The sequence below is a fragment of the Canis lupus genome, chromosome X, assembly GCF_048164855.1.
Source record: "Canis lupus baileyi chromosome X, mCanLup2.hap1, whole genome shotgun sequence".
NCBI classification, from domain to species: Eukaryota; Metazoa; Chordata; class Mammalia; order Carnivora; family Canidae; genus Canis; species Canis lupus.
This window is the reverse complement of record NC_132876.1, coordinates 125,073,203-125,081,143: the sequence shown is the minus strand read 5'-3', so window position 1 is coordinate 125,081,143 and position 7,941 is coordinate 125,073,203. Positions and strand designations below refer to the sequence as shown.

At 58.1% G+C, this 7,941-nt stretch overlaps 1 long non-coding RNA gene across 2 annotated transcripts; it reads left to right on the top strand.

The window, feature by feature from the left end:
• Nucleotides 1–352: 352 nt before the first annotated feature.
• Nucleotides 353–7,386, top strand: LOC140627301 (uncharacterized). Of its 2 annotated transcripts, XR_012026132.1 has the most exons (4): nt 353–1,893; nt 3,301–3,451; nt 6,003–6,378; nt 6,516–7,386. It is a non-coding gene; the product is annotated as an uncharacterized lncRNA (long non-coding RNA). The 2 variants fall into 2 exon arrangements; XR_012026131.1 differs by having other exon boundaries at nt 6,003–7,386.
• Nucleotides 7,387–7,941: the final 555 nt, after the last annotated feature.

Sequence of the window (7,941 nt, the reverse complement as noted above, 5' to 3'; positions counted from 1 at the left end):
CAGTCCCACATGGTCCGCCTGCAGCCTCCTGCGGGGGATGAGCCTAGCGGGCGCCTTGGGGGGCGGCGCCTGGGGCGGGAGAACCTGAAGCATCGCCCACCTGGAGGCCGGAGGCCGGGACCAGCAGGACCCTGACACAAGCTGGCCGCTCTCCACCCAAACGGCCTCCGGCCCGGGCAGTGGCAGCCCCCGCGAGCCGATCCCGTTAAGGCACCCACGTCGTCCGTGAGCTCGAAAAGCGTTTTCTCTGTCTCCCAACTTTTCCAGAGTCGGACGCGCACGAGCTAAAAATAAACGTGCGTTAAACGTGTTTTGGAAACGAGTTCGGGCTATAAATAAGTTTATAACCAGACAGAAGGCATCTGGCCGCCCAGCCTCGTGCCGCGGCGGGACCCCGCTCGCAGCTCTCTGGGGGGGAAGCACTGTTTTCTGGACGGTTCTTGAGTTCTGCTCAAACCGCGGAAGCAGGACTCTGGCTGCGGCGTCCTCGTGCCCCTGAGCCCCCGAGCGTGAAGGTGGCAGAGACTCCAAGGACCGTGGGGGCGATGCTGTGTTCCGCTCCCGCGAGGACTCCGCGTTCTGGAGAGCCAGAGTTCCTGGCGTGGATCATTACATATTTTATTTTTTAGGGGTTACAAATACTGCTTGGAGACAACTTGCAAAGCCCAGGCCCAGGATAAAGGGAACCATGTCTCCTCTTCCACGTGCCAGGCCGCCGCTCACAGAAGACGGGAAGCGTAGGGGTTCCTTTGTCCAGATGTGAATAACCACGTCTGAGGACCGGTTGCTGCACACGGGGTGAGGGTAGAAACAGGGAGGAAGGGAATCATGTGCAGGCTCTGACGCCGGGAAGGGCTCCGTTTGACCGGACGTGGGGGCTCCTCTCAGCTGCGTGCTCTGGAAGTGGGCTGGAGACACAAAACAGAAGGAATTAGCCCGAACATGTGGGTAAGGGTCCCAGGCCCAGGGTCCCAGCCAGGGGGCAGGTCCTGAGGCAGGAGTGAGGCATGCGTGCCCAGGGACAACCGTGGCTCTGGGCTGGGGCCTGAGGGCAGCAGGTGCGCCATGCCGGTCCGTTCGGTCTGGTGGGGACGGGACAGGGAGCCCCCGGGAGGAGCTGCCCCCACGGGACACCTTGCCATCGGTACTGTTAAGAGGGAACAAGAAGAAACCTGCCAGTTCCTCAAGGGTTAAACACGGAGGTGGCCTGTGACCCTACAGGGGTCGCGGGGGACGTGACACGGGAGCTGCGTGTGTGCGCGGGTGTGTGAATGTCTCAACGTCCGACCTGCGCAGGAAGGAGTTATGGGCAGGTGAGCAGGTGTCACGGGCGGGATGGGGGCATCCCCAGGACACACGTCCACATGCCAACTTCCAGCACATGGAGCGGAAGGGACGCGGCCAGCAGCCCGGGGACGCCTGGGGCCCCAGATGCCGGAAGAGGCTGCCGGGACCCTCCCCGGAGCCTCCGGAGGGAGCGCGGCCCGCCTGGACCTCAGACTCTGCTCGCCAGACTTTGGGGAGCGAAGGCAGCCCAGAGTGGTGAGCGCCGTGTCCAGCACGAGTCCTCAAGCGGCACCTCGGGGCGTCTTGAGACAGACTGGTCAGACCGGCGACCCTGAGCACCACAGCCCGTCGGGGCTGCTGATCCCCGGGGTTCGAGAGCCGCCCCCCCAGCCGGGCCCAGCCATCTGCGTGTCCTCGCCAGCAGCCCGCGTGGAAAGAATGCCCTTGCGGAGGACAGCTGAGTTAAGTCTTGTTTTGGCAGCACATAACTCGGGTTATTTTAAGGGCTCTTGTTCATGCCCCAGAGGTTATGTACCAGCAGATTGCAGGAAATCACAGCCACGCATGGCATTAGGGCCGCATTACTGTCTGGCTCCAGAATCCGAGGTATGTAATTAACTCCTAATCCCCGGCGTCCAACCCCCGTCGGGAACTTCCATGACAGAAACGCGCTGTCTCACGAGCCGTTCCGGGGTCGCGGGGGCACAGAGCTCCACTGGGTTTGAGCAGACGCCGCCCTGGGCGGACACATCCACGCCGCGCCAGGCCCACTGCACACACGGAGCGAGGTGGAGTCAGGTGTTGGCAACAGGCGACCGGCTCCATCTCCTCGCATGCTGCCCTGGCGGCGCGACGGCCAACCTCCCAGACTTGGTGGCATTTCTGAGGTTCAAGGGCAGCAAGAGCCTCACTAGGAGCCAGACAACGTTCCCACGACCACCGGGGACGAGGCGGGCTCAAGAAGCAACTGGCCTGCACAGGTTGTGAACTCTTTGGTCGAGTTGTCAGTTTTCACGGAGTCAGAACTGGGTTACCTGAGAGGAGCGGGTTGTGAACTTCAGTTTCCTTTCTGACCCACTTTAAACCCAGCCCTGATCCCGCTGTGCGACACAATGCAGGTTCTTTCCCGGAAAATGCACAGAGACAATGGGCCCTCCAGTCTTTGAAAAGGAGAGCCCATGTGGAGTTTGGGTGTCCTTCCAGACTTGGGGATGAGAGAGAGAGAGAGACAGAGACAGAGACAGAGAGAGAAAGAGATGATGGAAGGATGGATGGATTGACAGACATGATGGATGGATGGATGGATGGATGGATGGATGAATGGATGGATGGATGGATGGATGGGAGGATGGACAGATAGATAATAGATATAATGGATGGATAATAAGATAGATAGATAGATAGATAGATAGATAGATAGATAGATAGATAGATAGAAGAATCAATGGATGGATAGGTAGATGCATGGATGGTTGGATGGATGGATGGATGGATTAATCGATGGGTAGATGTGATGGGTGGATGATGGATGGACGGAGAATGGATGGGTGGATAGATGAGTTGATGGATGATATGATGGAAGGAGGGATCGATGGATGCACACATAGATAAATGGGTAATAGATTGAAAGCAGGTGTGTTTCCTTTACTCCGCTTGTTTACAGCGCGCAGGTGCACACACGGAAAGATGGTAAAGAGCGTCTGAGGCTGTACATGTGGGTTTGTGCTGGTGCAGAGATGAGCAGAGTCCCTGATCCGTAGACACAAAAATTAGAGGCATCATGATTATGTATCGAATCTCGCATAACCTCCCATAACACGGGTGCGTAACACGGAATACAATCATATCATGTAATACGTGAGTGTGTGCTACACTGCACCGCATAGCATACACGTATCTGCCTTGTAGAGCGTGTAATTTTAGGAAACACGTGTATCCCTAGCCCATAAAAACACAATGTAGTAGGCCCGATGGTATGTAATCTGGTTTCTCCTTTTGCGTTATTTTTATAAGCCGTGAGTTGTGAAGATGGCTGTCAAGTTTCCTATCTGGATTTCAACCCCACACCTGCACCGTGAGGTGAATTACTCCTGCAGTGGACCCTCCCCAGTGGATCTGTGGACAGGTGGGGTCTGTGGACAGCTGCAGTGGAGTCTGTGGACAGGTGGGCTCTGTGGACAGGTAGGCTCTGTGGACAGGTGGGGTGGGGTCTGCAGACAGGTGTGGTGGGGTCTGTGAACAGGTGGGGTCTGTGGACAGGTGCCCTTCTTCCCACTGGGGTCATGGCTGTGTCTGGCCAGTTGGAGATTTCCCGAGCCTGGCGGGACAGGGGTTCAGGCCCCCAGGACGTCGAGCTCAGCTGAAGGCAGATGCTCCACCCATGGAGCCCCCCAGGTGCCCCTTGAATCTGCAGGTGTTCGGGGCGGGCGCGATGGGGGAGGTTGCTGCAGGAGGGTGCTGACGCGAGCTCCGGGCACCGACCGCGCAGGAGCACCCGCTGCAGACACCAGGCCTCCACGGACCTGACCCCACAGCGCGGGTGCATGGGAGCCCTGGGACTCTGCGCCCACCTGCAGCAGTTACAGGTTTGCCCTGACAGGTGACGCCCCGCGGCCGTCGGAAGCAGCACGCCTTCCACAGATCGTACCTGAAGTGCGTGAGGGCCGCAAGAAGCCTGCGCCTTGCCCGGGGCCCTGTCCCAGCGCACAAGCGGGCCCCGGTGGCCCCCAAGCCCGCAGAGTCTCCCGGACGCCTGTGCATCGAGGGGCGCGGTTATTTCTGGCCACAGCACAAGGGGACCGGAGGGCAAGAGTCTAAAAACACCCCATGCAGAGCGCGCGGCCCACACCTGCTGGGCACGCCTGCGCGCCTGTCGCCTGACAGCGGCTGGCCGGAGCCGCTCTATTTCTGGGGAGCAGGTGCAGGAAGGACGACAGGCCCCGCGCTGCCCATGTGGGCGGCGACACTCAGGCATTCGCCCCCAGGTTAACAGGCTTGCGTCTCGGCCTTGGCGTGCACATAAACCCGCGGTGTCAGGGTCTGCGCCCCATCTGGGTTGCGGGGTGACGGTCGGCACAGGCCGCTGTGGGGCTCAGGGCACCAGGTTAGGGGTCTCCCCTCCTGGCAACAGGTGCTTCTTGGTCTTTCCGCCGGCCCTGGAGGTGGCTGGTCCCACCCTTTTCCGGGCTCGCCAGCTGGCTGGGAGGACGTGCCCCTCTCGGCATTCAGAAAATCTGCTGGGGTCTGGGCCCCCACGAGAGCGCAGGCCCCGCACCTCCCATGCAGCACACTCACGTCCGGACTCCGGCTCTCCTCTCCGGTTGCCAAGGCAGGGCTGCATCCGACAGCCGACGACCCCCCGAGGTCCTCCTGCTTTGGGTCTGGGTCCCCATCCCGGCCCTGCCCGCGGTCCCGTCAGAACACAAGACACACTCAGAGACTTGCCGTGTGGCTGGACCCGAGGAAAGTCAGTGCAGGCAAATGCCAACTTGCAGCTCCCCAGCACGAGCGGGGGCCGCGGACAGCGCGTTTTATGTTCCCTCTTTTACTGCAAAAGTGTGCGTTTTGGTGAACCTGAAATTGAGAGGAAACCTCCGCCTTTCCTCCCTCCTTCCACATGGAATCAGGTCGCCCTGGGAGCTGGGAGCTGGTGTTCCCGTTCTCACAGAGGGACGGGCTGGTTTAAGAGCAGCACACGTGAGCACCATTCTTGTCCTACATTCTGTCTGGGCGTTTTGACGCTCCTGTGGGCCACGTGTTGTGTGCTGGGTCCCGGGGACGCAGAAGTCAGTGAGGTGTACCTTGGAGGAGCTCCCAGTCTGGGGGAAACAGGAGAAAAGGTGGTTGACATGCTTGGTGAGGTGGGCGGGCAGGCCAGGAAGGAGGAGGACGTGGGTGACAGGGTGGGAGCCCACCTCGGATGGAGGACACAGCCCCGGCAAAGGGACGGAAATGGGAACCGAAGTGTGTGTGCAGGTCCCGTTGTGGTTCAGGGCCAAAGTGCACATGTCGCGGTCCCAACCCCCAGGACCTCAGCATGCGAGGTCTTACAGGGGTCATCAAATGCAAATGAGGTTGTTTAGGTGGGCCCTGCCCCAGTGGCCTGGGGTCTGCATAAGGAGGGGACGATTGGATGTGGGCACGGCCACACACGAGCACGGGGGCAGAGATGACGGGGATGCGTCCACACACCACGGGACGCCAGGAACCACTGGCAGCTCCAGCTGGGAGAGGAGCAGCTCTTCCCTCCAAGCCCCCAGGATGTGCCCACGCCGCCCCTCCTGGATCTCAGACATCTGGTCTCCACAGCCAGGGAGGATGGAATCCTGTGGCTTTCAGATCCCCCTCCGTCCCCGGGCACATTGCTTACGGTCGCCCCGGGGACGTGCGTGCGAAGCCCCACATACCTACATTCCCAGGTGTGAGGGCAGCTGTGGGTGCGGCGATACGAGGAGCACACATGCCCCAGGTGGCCAGCGACATCCCAAATGTGCGGATGCTCCGGGGAACTGAGGGTCCTGGAGAATCCCCCCCAGTCTCTATATTTCCCGCTCACATTTCTGCCACGCGGGATGAAGCGTCATTCACATTCTGCAAAGTGGCAAAGCCAGCGATGCTCCATCCCGGCTGTCGGGGGCCGGGAAACGTCCGTGGTTGCCTTGGGAGGTACTTTAGCTGGGTATGGAATCACAGGCTCACAGTTGTGTCTCTTCCAGAACCTGAAAGCTGTTGCTCCACGGCCTTCTCACCCGTGTGGTGTCTGGTGCAAAATCCTGGTGGCTCAACGGTTGAGGATCTGCCTTCAGCTCAGGTCGTGAGCACCACCCCAGCTCCTGTTGCAATGCACCCCCCCCGGGGGAGGGGGACCTCGTTTTGCCCGCTGCTGGGGCCCCAGCCCCTAAGACAGTGCCTGGCACAGAGGAGCTTTCCACTACATATGGGTGGCATCAGAGCCACGGGGCTGGGGCACGGGCCGCTTTCACTGCTGAGATCCTGGGCTCCCGAATCCCTCCTTGCCGTCCAGGCCAGCGGCAGTAATTTGGAGTAGAGGCGACTTGGAAGAAGGGATGTTCATTCACACGTTCACACGAGGTGCTGTCCCAACCATCTCCCCACCCGTGGACGTCACGAAATCCTTTTACATCGTATAGTTTTCAGCATTCTGGAACATTCTTTTTTTTAATTAATTTATTAATTATAAATATTTTATTTGTTCATGAGAGAGAGAGAGAGAGAGAGAGAGAGAGGCAGAGACACAGGCAGAGGGAGAAGCAGGCTCCATGCAGGGAGTCTGACTTGGGACTCGAGCATTCTGGAACATTCTGAAGACGTGGGGCTGCCGGGACCGAGGGCCCTGCCGTCTCCAGGGTGAGTGAGGGGTGAGCCGTGTCCACACCGCTCCATCCTCCTAGCTGGGAAAACCTCAGCTCAGAGTGTTGTTGCTCAGCACTGCCGCCTGCCCGCGCCCCGTCTCAGGAATAAAGTATTTGTGTGTGTGTGTAGCTGTGTGTGCTGGTCTGTGATTGCGTGTCTCTGTGCGAATGTCCTTGCCGCCTCGTCCCCCGTGGAGAGAGCGCGTCTCTGAGGCGGACTTGAGTCGTCCCAGCCCCGCACGTCGGCTCCGGAGGCAGGAGGTTTGTGCGGAATGCTGACTGTTCCCCCAAGAAGAATGACCCCAGATCCGCGGCAGCTGTTTCATTACAGCTCGGAGCGACGCAGACTTATTTAATAAATAGAAGAATTTTTTAATCAAGTCATGAGACAGGATGTATAAACTTTATTATTGATTACACGTTTGTAAAAGCTTTCTCAATAAAGCAGGCTTGCTCCCCTCTGTCAGGTTTCTATTAGGCAATTTAATCTGTGTAACTCTTACTTTATACGGTTCTTTCTGTTTTATTACTTCGTATTACACTACATCTTTGTGGCCACAAATTGAATAGCATAATTGTTTTTTCTTCTTGGGACCCCCCCCCCCAAAAAAAAGCCTACAAAAAACCCTGTGCTTTTTGTTCCAGGAGGTAATAATTTTAGACAAAACGTAACCATTTTAATGGGTAAAAGTTCTACCAAAAAATAATAAAAAAAAATGAAAAACGCTTCATGGGCATTTACGGCTCCCTTTTGATCTAAAACGTTGGGGCAATCTGCACGATCTGGTTTTTTTTTGCCGAGCAAGAAAGAGAGGTCGGTTGTGAACGGTGCCATCTGCTTTCTTACATATTTTATGTAGGAAAGAGCTAATTTTGTTCAAGGGCGTTTAATTTTACGGTCACAAAGTTGGTTTTCCCATGATAGAGCAGGTGAATCGCTATCAATTAAGGGGCATCAACGCTTCATGGAGGGCGGGACCGCTCAGCTCACGGGCTCGGCCCGGACGCGCACTGTGTAGACATTTCTGTGTTTGTTCACGGCAACCACTTCTGCACACGGGGTCTCCTTGGTGCTCTCGTGGGTCTGGGGTGCAGGAAGCACCCACCCGCTAAGGTCACTCTACATTAAAGGTGGGGACGGAGAAATGGGGGGGGCTTAGCCGGGGGCCCGGATGGAAGCCGGCGAGGTCATGGCAGTCAGCTTCACCGCCTCATCGTCCATCCCGGGCCACATGTCCCGTCCTGGGGCGCTCTGCTCCTGGGGCAAGACCCATCACTGGTG